General features: G+C 45.5%; 1 long non-coding RNA gene across 1 annotated transcript; it reads left to right on the forward strand.

Annotated features, from left to right (window-relative positions):
• Window positions 1-5,573: 5,573 nt before the first annotated feature.
• LOC123059146 (uncharacterized) lies at window positions 5,574-7,765 on the forward strand. Its single transcript, XR_006427371.1, has 3 exons — window positions 5,574-5,883; window positions 6,312-7,148; window positions 7,604-7,765. It is a non-coding gene; the product is annotated as an uncharacterized lncRNA (long non-coding RNA).
• The last annotated feature ends 6,483 nt before the right edge of the window (window positions 7,766-14,248 follow it).

Here is a 14,248-nt window from a genome sequence, read left to right on the forward strand (position 1 = left end):
AACATCAATCTCAGAACATAATGGATACTAGGGATCAAACCCTAACAAAACTAACATGATTACATGATAAATCTCATCCAACCCATCACCGTCCAGCAAGCGTACGATGGAATTACTCAAGCACGGCGATGAGCATCATGAAATTGGTGGTGGAGGAATGTTGATGATGACGATGGCGATGGATTCCCCTCTCCGGATCCCTGAACGGACTCCAGATCAGCCCTCACAAGAGAGATTAGGGCTTGACGGTGGTTTCGTATCGTAGAACGAGATGAATCCTTCTCTCTAATTTTTTTCTCCCCGGACGTGAATATATAGAGTTGGAGTTGAGGTCGGTGGAGCATCAGGGGGGCCACGAGGTAGGGGGCGCGCCCCCCACCCTCGTTGATAGGGTGTGGGGCCCCTGACGTTGATTCTTTTGCCAGTATTTTTTATATATTCCAGAAATAGTCTCTGTAAAGTTTCGGGTCATTCCGAGAACTTTTATTTCTACACAAAAATAACACCATGGCAATTCTATTGAAAACAGCGTCAGTCCGGGTTAGTTTCATTCAAATCATGCAAGTTAGAGTCCAAAACAAGGTCAAAAATGTTTGGAAAAGTAGATACGATGAAGACATATCACACAACATACAGTTCAGCTTATCAAAGACAATCCTTGTATGATGGTTTGCACATAATATAATTAAGTAGGAATTCTTTATGTACATAAATACATTATACATAGGAAAAGTACAAATCAATGTGTAAAGAAAATGCATCAAGTTAATATTTCAAAGTAAAAGCAGGATAGAATGCTTATGCTAGTTAGAGCATCTACAGCCAAACTTGGCAAATTTTGTCCCGCAAATGTGCCTGACTGCGACCACGTACAGTGTCGGACGACCCCTCAAATGTCATGCAAAACAGCCACGCTCCTCACATCAAAACCCTTAAATTCATGCACGTCGATCATACACATGAATATCACATGTAAATAACATATGTTTGTACTGAATATACATAGTTCAAACATAAAATTCATTTCAAGTGGACAATTCAAAAATTAAAGTCCTTGGTTTCCAATTTGGATCCACATATGTTCCACAAGATCATTGCGTAGTTGCGCGTGAACCTGATGGTCTCGAAGACGATGATGCATCTCCAGAAAATTCAGAGTATGGTCTGCATCTTGTTCTGGGATGTGGACTTATTCTCCAACTGTTTGATGAGATTTTGTACTACACATAATACTAAAAAAAGAGTTGATTGATGATAATTTGTACCAATATTTTTTTTCTCTTTTTCCTAATAAGTTGAGGAGAAGCCAGGAATTTGTTATGAAGCAAGGAGTGCATGTGACCTTCATCATCACTTGATGTGATTTTAAAATGAGTATTAATAGGCTAAAGGCTGGTTAATTAACTGGCCATATAATTAGCTACTCCCTCCTTCCCATAATATAAGAGCGTTTTTTACACTACATTAGTGTCGAAAACGCTCTTATATTATTGGACGGAGGGAGTAGCAAACTTTTCTATGGGTGCACGTAGGGGTGCCCTTGCATGGCTCATGCGCGATGGGATAAAACACCTACGAGCACATGGGCTTACAGTGGTCGGTCCAGGACGCTACAGTGCTGCTGAACGTGCATTCTAAGGATTATTTGGCTGCGTACATGGGAAAGCAACGTATTTGCATGTGCTCCTATCAAAGAAGGGTAAAGAAAATTTTGATTTAAACGGTCGCGCAAGCTATTCCTATCTACGCGAAGGCCTGCTTTTATTTGACGAAGGGACTCTGTGAAAATATTAGCCACATTTTCTATCTGCACGAAGGCCTGCTTTTATTTGACGAAGGGACTCTGTGAAAATATTAGCCACATGATATGCAGACTTTGGTGGGCGCAACAAGATGATGAGCAAAAACAACACTGAGTGGGGGGGATGACCTTGCCGAAGGAGCAAGGTGCGTTAGGTTTCAGGGATATCCACTCTTTCAATATTGTCATGTTGGCCCGGCAAGTATGGCGACTACTCCAAGCCCCATACTCACTTTGTGCCTGCGTTATACATGCTAAATATTATCCGGATGGGATCTGCTGTCAGCAGTGGCAACGCCGGGCATCAATTATATGTTGCGAAGTATTCTCCAGGGAGTGGAGGTGATCAAACAAGGAACGGTTTGGAGGGTGGGTGATGTCGAGAATATCATAATTTGATAAGACTCGTGGCTCCCATCGGGGGCGGTTAGATTCCCAAGAACACCTCGTGGGGGTGGGGCACACTCCTGAACAAAGTGGTGGAACTTATGGACCCAGTTTCTCATGCTTGGGATGTGCAGTTGGTGAGACAGATCTTCAATGGAGGGACGCCAATCTAATTCTGAAGATCCCAATTTTTGAACAACATGAGGATTTCCTGGCATGGCAATTTTGAAAACAAGGGATTGTTTCCATCTCGTCGGCCTACAGAGTTCATGTTGAGATCCTACAGCGACAGAGCACTCGGCAGAGTGGTGAGAGTTCGACAGGATCTAAAGAGGAGCGGGGGATGTGGCTTAAACTCTGGAAGGTCAGATGCCCGGGAAGTGTTCACCACTTCTTGTGGCGTCTTGCACACACAACCATACGCTGCCAAGGAATGTCAAACGAATCGGGGTAGAACTTGACACTAGCTGTGTTATTTGCCGGAGACTACCAAAGGATGGTGGACACCTATTCCTGCGGTGCAAGGACGTAAAGACGATGTCGCGTTCTTGTGGTCTGGAGGAGACATGCCAAAAACTGTTGTCCTGTCCATCGTCACGTTGTATCCTAGAGTGCATCTTTACCTTGCAGGAGGAGGAAATGCTCAAGACTATTTGCCTATGTGGCTATGGTGGACGGAAAGGAACAAGGCTAATCATAAGGATCGGAGGGCAAGAGAACTGGAGTTCCGTTTCATGGTGACCAAACATATAGCTGAGTGGTGTTAGTTCTATGCCTTGCCGGAAAAGAATTTCACAAATCTAAAAGCCCAAACCCAGTTGGTTGAAGCCGGCAGTAGATCTGGTGAAAATAAATATTGGTGGTGCTTTTGATCCCACTTCGCAACTAGCTGGAAGTCTAGAGCACACTAGTGAAGCCCTCCAGGCGGAAGCTTATGCACTGATGCATGCAATCGGCCTAGCCGAGGACAAGGCATGGGATGGGTCATCTTTGAGACAGACTGTTTGGTCCTCCAACTTGCTGTGACGACGGCCACGATCAATGGACCAATCTCACCTGGGTGTTTTCTTCCGTGAGATAAAATTATCCCTGCAGTTTGCTTTTAGTGAGTGGAGTGTTGTTTTCTGTCCCCGTGCTTGTAATAGGCCAGCTCATGAGTTAGCTAGTATTGGGAAAGGCTGTAATCTGGAGAGCCAGTGTGTGTGGCTGACCAATCTCCCAAACATTGTAACCGGTGTTGTGGTCGCTGATCTAGCTGGTCCTGGGTGATTATGGAATGCAAGGTGTTCTAGTTAAAAACAGAATGTATACCAACTTTAGTGCGCTCATAACAATTCGTTAGACAGTTAGCCGTACGAGAGACAATAGGTGGAGAAAGAATCATGGCGGTCTAAGCGCAGAGACAATAGGTGAAGAGAAAATCGTGGCCGTCTAACCACACGAGAGAAGTACCTAACTTTGGCTTCCCCCCCCCCCCCCCCCTCCTCCCCTCCCCTTCCCCCCGCCGTCGCCGGCGAGCTCCGTCAGGCAAAGCCCGGGGGGCGCGGCGGCGGCGGGGCCCTCCTTCCCCGTCCGCTTGGGGGCGCCGGCGCGGGGCGGCTCCTTCAAGCAGCGGCGCTGGTCATCCGCGGGATCCAGCGGCGCGGTGGCTGTTTTGCGGGGCGGCGGGGTGATCTGCTGTTGGCGGTGCTCCGGCGGCCCTCGTTCTACGCGCGGGGCGGCTGCGGTGCTTTGGTCTCGGGAGGTGGCGCGCGACTGGTCTCTTGCCGGATCCGGCCGGATCTGGCATTGGGGGCCGGCCGGCGGCACCTGGCTCCGGTGGTGCGTGCCCGGCGGCTCCGGCGCTTGGAGCTCGCCGGGCAACGCGGGTAGGGCAGCGGCTGGGCGTGGCCACTGCTCCGGCCGTGGGCGGCGGCAGGGTAGGTCTCGGTGGTGGCCTACCGGTGTCGTGGGGGCTTCACAGTGGCTCGATGGATCTGCCCGCGGCAACGGCCGGCTTCTCTGACGTCGGTTTGTCTGCGTTCGGGCCGTCTCGACCTTCACCCCATCTCCTCGTCGCCCGGGCGCTACCCCCATCAATGGACTGGTCCTCTCCCAGCTGTGGTCCACCGCTCGTCTCGCGCCCGATGCCGCAGGACTGAGCTCGTCTCGCGCACGATGCAGCAGGAACGAGCTCGTCTCGCGCACGGTGCAACAGGACTGACCTCGTCCCCATCTCGGTGTTGCAGGACCGAGCTCGTCTCGCGCTTGGGGCAGCAGGATGGGTCGGTGGATGCCAGTTCTGGCCGACCCTTTGGGTCTCTACGCTGGCGGTTGCCCAGGGGCGCGAAAGGTGGGACCTTTCCGCTCATCCCTTTCGTTGGGGTGCGGCGGGTCTCGGATGAGGTGGTGTCGAGGTCTTGGATGCTGGGGCGGCGGCCCTGGTGGTGGTTGCGCGGTGCTCTTGGGCAGAGCCCGTGCCTTGGTGCTGCCCGGTCACCATGGTCGTGTGGGTGGCGTGGTTGCCGGGGTGTGGCGTTTGGTGGCAGTGAATATTAACCGAGGTCAAACCTACTCTATCTTCGGACGGACCGGCGGCGGCGAAGACCGTTCCCTTCTTGAAGGCGTCGCCACGGCTCTCATTGCCCGTCATGCGGCTTCGGGGGAAACTCTGATCCTTGGATCGGGCGGTGGCGGCGCTTCGGCGTCGTACCCTTCTTGAAGGCGCCGCCTTGAAGCGTATGGTTCGTCATATGTAGCTTCATCTCTTCGGGGCAGTAGTGCTAGGAGTGGTGTTGCTGCGCTCAGCGCCTATGTATCCTGTCCTGGGTGTGTGCATGTGTTGCAGTGGCGTAGCGTGTGTTTGTACTGAATTCTTGTGGTTTGATGCTTTATATATAAAGCGGGACAAAAGCCTTTTTTGGTAACCACACGAGAGAGACAAAGTAGCGAGGGGAGAGCTAAACGCCTTAGATTTTGAAAATATTTGCTACTAATACGCTTTAGATAATGGGAAGGAATGGGAAGGAGAGAGTACGTACCATGGATATTTCCCTGTTGTGAGAGGGGATCCTATGAGGCCATGACCACATGTAAAGTCTCTCCTAGGGGTTTGCCACCCTGGGTTTTCCCTCCTCTATACTACTATTAAAAAAGCAAACATAAACTCCTCTAAAATCACACAGTAAACTGTACACAGAATAACCAGGACCCTCGAATTAAGTCAGCTTAGATGCATCCTACTGCTCATATTACATCAATGGGGTAACAATCCGATTAACGTCTGAGATCAATTGTTCTGCTTGGCAGACGCCGTGGTCTGCGAACAGCCCTCGCGCTCCACGTCCCCTAGTCCCCGCGGCCCCGCCCGCAATATGTGGATCAATTCCATCCGACTCGGTGCCTCGCCGCACGTCAGAAAGGAAAAATCAGTGCCTCCCGACCCTTCTCTCGCTGGGCACAACAACCATGGCGATGGATCTGCAGTGTCCGTAGCCGCTCCACCTCGGGTTCCCTGACCCTTCTTCTCTATGCTGGGCGGAGCAACCATGGCGGCGGATCCGCAGCGTCCACGGCCGCTCCACCTCGGGCAGCGCGGATCACGGCCAGCGGCCCGATGGAGGCGGGTACCGGCGCGGTTGCTTTTCTGCCCTGCGCTCCCTCCATGTCTCCTCCTGCGCCTCCGGTGGCCAGACGCCTCTTCCACTCCGACCTAGGTAAGCCCCTGCGCTCTGCGCTCTGCTCTCCCTCATGCGTGCGCCCCATATCCGCGCCCCTGTGCTATAGCCATCGAGCTGCGGTGAATCATATGCTGGCCATATCAAGTTCTAGGATTTTCGTCTCTGCATAGGAATCAATTTTGCAGGCGTGGTTCCTTACTTTTCTAGGCTGATTCAGATTTTTTTTCTTTTCGATTCACAAATGTCAGAAGAAGAGGTTAGAGACAAACTGTCCAATCTGTTGTGACTTCATGTTCACATCAATCTGAATGTAATGCAGACAAACTTCAGTGGTATATTGAAAATGGTTTACCCTTTTCTTCTTGAAACAGATAAATGTTGGATTAGTTGACCCTGTCATTATCTCATTCCAAGCCAACACATGGTATAGCTTTTCTTCTTTGATCTGATCTTACAAACTGCAGGGGCACCCTCATCGTTGGCGGATTTTATATTTCTCAGGTCAGCCAGTGTGCAGCCACACCTGGTCAACATCCAGTTTCAGAAGAATGTACAGCTGCAAGTAACCACGACGAGTAAACGATCTTCCGTTGCCTTCCGCTCAATTTTGTTTGGATGATTCCTTTCATCGAGTCTTCGATAAACCAAATAGTTACTAGAGTAGTTAATTAGGAGCCTAATCATGTGTAACTATTGTGCATCGAGTCTTCAATAAACTAGAGCAGTTTCTACATGCAAGAAGTATCGAATAGTATTTGTTCTTGTTCCATGGAGTAGCGAGCGAGAGAGAGAGAGAGAGAAAGTGAATTTTTTTGCAGGTTATTATATACAGTGCTTGTTTCTCACAGTGTGCTTTTACGTGTGATTATATATCATCCATTAATTAGTTCGGTTCAATCTGGGCATGCTTTTAGACTTAGAATCGATCTTGATTTCCTCGTGCCACCTGTATCTGTATATGTGCAGCGCAGGCGAAGTCGAATGACAAGAACCAGCTAGATGAGGGCATCCATTCGAAACACATATCTAATCTTCTATGTGTGGGATCCTTTTTCTGATCTGAATTTGTTGTTGGGGCGAGCTTGTTACTCTCTACATGGATTTCAAGTTGGATGAGAGCTACACGCTGAGCAAGATCTCCATCTGGACTGGCGACGGCTTCCACAATCTCAAGGAAATTCCTCTTTTCGGAAGATAGCAGCGAGGTGCCCAGTAAGAGCACACACGTATCTCTGAATTATATGTTATGATCTGTGCTCTATGGTGAGAGCACATATCAATTGTTTTTGAACAATACTCAGGTTAGTTTGGTATAGTTCTTACATGTATTGCCATCTCAGCTTACCAGGAGCCTAATTTTTGTAGTTGTATACGTATTGTATGTCTGCATATATATATATATATATATATATATATATATATATATATATATATATATATATATATATATATATATATATATATATATATGTTTGAATTGAACACCTGCTGCTGTTTTTGTTATCCGCGCACTTGCTTGAAATGTAATCAACTTATTTGGTTGTGATCTTGTTCTTCGAGTGAACTGTGGTTTAATCAAATGCATTTGGTATTACCTCATGTCGTCTTCTTAGTAATGTGAAGTGCAAAATGATCATGTCATATGTCTCTACTAATTGCTGAACACTAACTCCATGGAATATAATGCATTGTTCTGTGGGTAAGGAACCTTATGAATTGATGCATTGAAATTAATTGTAAGAAAACTTCTTAACAGGAACACGAGAACTACCAGCATCTTATGGATATTCATCAAATAACAGTACATCAGCCAATGTGTATGTGGTGGTCTAAACCAAATGTTAGGCACAAAATGAGGATTATGTGCACAGTTGGTCCCTCAACTAACACAAGGGAGATTATCTAGGATTTTGCTGAGGATGACATGAATGTGGCTCGGCTAATATGTCACATGGAGACCATGCATCGCACCAGAAAGTTATTGAATTGGTGAAAGAGTTGAGACCATGCTTGTAGACTCTTATGGACGAGTCAATTATAAGTCTGGCATGCGCATGCAAGCACATGATTTTGCTCTATCAATACGTAGTGTAATCAAACCCTTTTTATGCCGACCCTTCTTTCATCATATTCCAACTTATTTGCTCTGATATAAGCTAGATTTAACATATTCAGGGCCCAGAAATTAGTATTCAAGATTTGCCTCATTGAAAACTGGTCAGGAGTTAACGTTCACAATAAGCAGTGATCCTTTCTACTACTTGAGGGATTGAGCAAAGGTACTAATATTTTTCTGTCCTAACAAGAAATTATTGAAAAAAGATACCTCTCATTCACGTATTTTCTATAAATGCACATTTATAGTACCAGGATGAATGTTTGTTACTCATGATATTTTTAATTCATTTGACCTCTTGAATAAAGATTCTTGAAATTTGACTTCTGAAGTTGTGCCACTGCTTGTGTTGAACCAGATTATCAACGATACAGTCAAAGAAGTAACATTGAACATGAAAATAAGGCACTCTGCCAATGTGCGTGCATGATCCAATAGCATGTGTTTAATAGTAGCCACTATTATGTGGAATAGTAGCAGCTTCCTCCATTTATGCCAATATTTGATATACTTACCAAAGTTTTAAGGGGGGCAATCTTAAGAAGACATCCCATTTTGTGCCAGAATTTCATACGCATATTAGACAAAAGATGTATCGGGTTTTCCTTAGGTTGCATTGCAACACTTCAGTGTCTGCTCTTGGTTCTTTTACCATAAAATTTGTAAGGTCCCTTATGTTTGACTTATTGTATAAATCATTTGAGACATGCCCTGCATGCATGATTACTCACTATATTTATGTTCATGTGATATTATGTTCCTGAATCGTTTACGAGTTGATGTTAAAAATGCATATTGTTGTGCATTGATTTAATCTTTGTCATGCCTTGTTCTATTGTTTAGAATTTATAGAATACAAATTTAAACTTTATACTCAAACGAATTTTATGTGTGTATTGGTGGAGACGTGTGTTGCACGTGCACGCTTACTAGTATAAAAAAGGCTCAAGCTCTGCACTTACTCCATACCACACAACTTCACATTTCTCCTAATCTAATGCATCTATCATCATATTAGACCATCTCGTCGTGCCAATTTGAAATTACTACCTCGGATACAAAAAGAATTATACAGGAGAATCTGAACCTTGGGAGAAGCATCTCTGTCAAGCAACCAAAATTCAAACAGAGTTTTCTTACCTCTATTAGAAAAAGTACAACAGATTATTTTAATAGTATTACATAACAATCTCGCTCGGGGACTCGTCTGCAGGGTTGGCCCATAGGGCAAGCAAAAGGGGCTACTGCCCCGGGCCCCAAGAGGGAGGGGCCCCGCTACGAATTAAACTAGTAAGCACTATACAGTTATACATTACACCTGAAAGATTATTAAATGCATAAAATAGAGCCTTAATTTCAAGGAGCACAAATACACAACACATACTAATAATTTATACCATTCAAAGACAAACCAATCTGACTGGCGAAGTTGAGTTTAAATATGTTAAATTCCTTTTATGATGAATGTCTTAGTATCATAATGGAATTTATGATAACAAGATTTAAGTGTTTAAACCAGTACACAATTTTTCAAGTGAGAAACTGGTAGAAAATCTCATTTGCACCTAATCAACCCAAGTGAATTTAGATGAGCATGTCAGATGATCAAATATTGCACAAAAAGTACAATGAACGTGTTTGGTTCTTCGATGATTTTATTACTGAACCCAACTTGTAAGTCACATTTGCTATACCCTAAAAGTTCTATGTATATAGTTGTCTAATATATACTAAAACCACTATTAAAATATGTGTTCGTATGTATGATTTAGAAATATCTACCATGTTATTTAATAATATTAAAAGATATATGAACACACACACACACACACACACACACACACACACACACACACACACACACACACACACACACACACACACACACACACACACACACACACACACACACACACACATATATATATATATATATATATATATATATATATATATACACACACGCAAATATATGTGGATACACTATGTAGTTTATGCAATATGAGAAAATTAATTTGGAGCATTTTTTAACAAGAAAGAGATTTTGGTAAATCATACAATTTAAATTTTGTAGAAACAAAATTTCATTAATATACATTACAATTGTGTAATAATGAATATATTATTTGATAAAATTCTTATGTGACTGAGTAATAAAAATTGTATTAATTAAAATTATAATATGATCACTTAGTTTAGAATACATATAAAAGTTCGGTATAAAAAATAGTTATTTTACATTGCCCCAGGGCCTAAAATGGTTTGCACCGGTTCTCTTCATCTGTTGCGATCGACCCCTCCGATAGCACCCTCGACGCTATGCTTCATCGAGCTGCCGCGCGGGAGCACCCTCAGCTTGGACCACCACCCCGCCATCAAAGGACGGCGCGCTGTGTGCGTGAGCGATTCTCATATCATGTATGTAGAGTTCTCGCACATCGGGAACAACCCTTCGAGGATCAGCATATGGGATCTTCAGCCCAACTGCACCGGTTGGGCTTGGAGAAGTCGGAGGAGACTCATTTCACCGACATATGGGCAAGCCCAGTTTACTACAGGACCAGGTTGCCTGCGATACTGCCCACCCTCATTCTACTTGACCCGATTGCAACTGCCACGGCTTCCTTTCGATTGTATGAGTACCTCTACTGCTTGCATTTCGGTACGCATAAACTACACTGGGTACAAGCCTCCCCGCATGAACACAACACCCTCATCGCTTGGGATTTCGGATGACCCAATCTCACCACATAAGAGAGGCTCGAGTACTTGTCCCGCATCTGTCCCTAGCTTAATTCTCTGTTGTTAATCTAATTGATGTAATTGTGATCATTGCAGCTGATGCTCCCGCATTGCCTCTGCCATGGCGAGTTACTGGAGGTGTGCTTGTCCGAGGATTTGTGCGCCAACTCATCTCATGCTCCTAGACTTTCACAGCTATCTGCATCAAGAGTTTGGTTGGTACCTTTACTACTTCCCGCATCATGCTCTGGCATCAAAATTACAAAATTGGGCATCTCACGATGGAAGAATAGTATAATGGATCCGGCTCAATTTCCTATCATCAGTCCACTACAGTTGTAGCAGCAGTAGCGCATGTGGTCGTGGGCAGCATAAAACAGTTCCTCTTATATGTGCATATACCTGATATCCATGCCATTTTCTCACTATTGGGGTGTGCGCCTATTTCTCTGTTGATGGTAGGATGATAGTAATTCGACTACACATTGTGTTCAGGATCAAAGCGAGTGGAAGGATGGAAAAAGAAGGACAAGGCGGTGCACCAAGAGCCGGTGGAAGAATCATTGGCTCGCTTCTTGATGGCGACAAGCAGGTCCCTTTTAGAGAGACGGACCAAGAGACCCCGAGCTTGATGTTGGAGTGCTACTCCCTTCGTTCGGAATTACTTGTCGCAGAAATGGATGTATCTAGATGTATTTTAGTTCTAGATACATCCATTTCTGAGACAAGTAATTCCGAACGAAGGGAGTACATAGGAGAGATCGAGCCATTTGGTATGCAGGTGCTAACACCTGCTTGCTTTCAATCTCTGACCATCAGTAGAAGCTTGGATCGGAGCACCACCACAGTTGCGCTGAAAGTAGACGAGCACGGGCCCGAGCTATAGATCTGCACCAAGCCTTCCGTTTGCACCCACATTCGACTGTCATATCTTGCAAGGATTGCTGGTATCGTCTGATTAGGTATTACTACGCCCCACACCTAATTAGTTGTTCCTTGCTTCTGCCCAGCATTTGCTCTTGGATTCAGAGTTTTAACAATTCATATAATACTGTATTGTAGATAAAGTCTGACCAATGGATGGTGGTGATGCTGTTAATGAGACCGGGTGTTCTGGTATTGTTAGTTCACCTTGATTTGCATATTAATATGATGATGACAGGGGATGTTTTGCTCGTTGCCTTATTTCGAAGTCATGTGTTTGGCATAGCCTGTTCGGTTATAACAAAAACTGTTGGGCACATTTTGTGTTGATGACAAAGGGGATTTATCTGTTGGCAAATTTTCTGAAAGAAAATTTTCTTTGCTTGGTTATATAACAAAAACTGAAGTTTACTACATGAATTTGTTTTGCTCAAATCAATACCATATAGAAAAGCTAATTAAAGAATAAACCATATAGAAAAGCTAATTAACTCCACAAAATTCCCTCTCTCTCCTCTCCAGCTGAGGTGGTATACATTGGCCGCGTCAGCACCTCGGGGCAGCTCCGGTGCCATTGGCGGCGCCGGAGGCCCTTGGATCCCGCGAACTAGCCACCAGACCTCTCGAATCATCCGCGGTTACGGTCGCGAAGAAAACGCGCCGACGGCAACCTCCGTACGTGCTGCTGGAGTGCTGGACCGGTGACTACCAAGGGCCATCTCCAGGCCGTGCGAGTGGCTAGTCTCATGCACAACGCATGGCCCGTTGAGTCGGAAGGGGAGCTCATCCATGGCGCACCAGGACTAGGAGCCGACACGCACGACAGCAGAACGCTGCAGCGCCTCTCCACGTCCCCCGACGCGACGTACGTCGCGCGCGCCCTGGTCGTCCGCCCGCCCGCTCATGGAGACAGACAGGCCAGACGGGGGACTCCGATCCATGTCCCAGTCCGGCGCGCTCCATGCGGTGCCGGAAGCGTGGCACGCGCTCGCGCTGGCCGGCGAACGTATCGATCCTCCGCATCATGGTCAACCTGCAGCATCGTGCTCGGCTCCAAGTCCAAGGAGGACGTCGGGCCGCGATAGTTTCTGGCACGCCGTCGCGTTGGGTCTACGTCGCCGCAGGACTAGTCCGCGGTGCTCAACATGGTGGGCGCCGTCTCGCGACACCCTCGTGCCACTCGGCAAGGGGGCCTCGTGGCTCCGAGCCTCGTGGCCTCTCGCTGTGGGTGTGGGGGAGGAGAGGAATTAATAAAGGGCGGGCCGCGGTGGAGTCAAAGGGTCAAACCCATTCAGCGCATGCCACATCATCTCATCGCCAAAGGGAAAAAAATCCATGAAGGATCGCTGGGGATTAATCACGTCATTGAGGTTCTAATCTCCGAGCTCCTGTACGGCCACAAGGCAGGCAGGAGAGTCCAAGGATGTGGAGCCCCATCGGGCCGCCGCCTTACGTGCGGGCCCCGGCTACAACGGCGACCGCTCTCGACTGGATCACCTACTGTGTGGCGATGCGCGCTATCCTCGGGGCGTCGATGAAGGGCGGCCGATCTTTGTGTTTTGACCTTTTGATGAAGTTTAGCCGATTCTGACCCCTTGTTTAAAATTAATAGAGTGCCCGTGCATTGTCATGGGCTTTTGAAATAGTTTAAAAAAATTACATGTTAAATTCCACACGTACAAACAATATAACACAAACACAATTATTTAATACCTGAAGTCCATTTTTGTAATGTAAATTGATAACATAAAGAAAAATTAACGGCATGTCCATGTAACAAACTAAGCGATGTTCCAACTAAACATCTATTACAAAACTATTAATATCCAAATGATGCGCTCAAGAAATTCTTTCACAATATCAGGAATGTTTTCTTTAGCTTCATTTCCATGATGTTTTAGCAAATATAATAAAAACTGCTTCCTCGATTCATACCCATCCTACACAAACAATACATGTAGTTAGTATGAAAATTTCACGGAGAAGGTCTTAAAACATGTAACGGACAATACTCACCGCGCAAATCGGCTTGACCAATTCTTTACCGTTCCAGCAGAGTATAAAATGGAAAACAAAATAGCCATACACATTCCTACAAAACTTTAAATTAATAATATAAAGAATATAATTCAACAAAAGTAAATGTTTTTGTTATGAATTCATTACCCGTCTATACTCGTTGGAACACCCAACGGAAATAAACGTTGCCATTTAGATATATCATAATTCCAACCAGACAGCTTTATTTCGAGTGCTTCTTTGAAATCTCTTGCAAAACTTTTTAATTTCAGTGCATGCCTCAACCTTTTATCCTCTAACGATTGTGATGTTTGAATAGGACCCATAATATATAGACGACATGCCTCTTTGTCGATGACGTACAAGATGTATCGGCCGATGGATGCATAGGGAAGATAAATCTACAAGTGGAGCTATTAGAAACAACAATAAACCATGATAATAGTGGACAAAATACTCTACTTACCTTGTTGCACAATGAGATGTCGTTGTCCATCCCAGGACAGCTATCAAATAATGTTGCCAACGTCTGGATAGTTTTCTTCTCGCAAAACTTCTGACCTCATGTTGACTCTAGCATCATTGACTAAGCAAAAAAAG

The sequence above is a fragment of the Triticum aestivum genome, chromosome 3A, assembly GCF_018294505.1.
Source record: "Triticum aestivum cultivar Chinese Spring chromosome 3A, IWGSC CS RefSeq v2.1, whole genome shotgun sequence".
NCBI lineage: Eukaryota > Viridiplantae > Streptophyta > Magnoliopsida > Poales > Poaceae > Triticum > Triticum aestivum.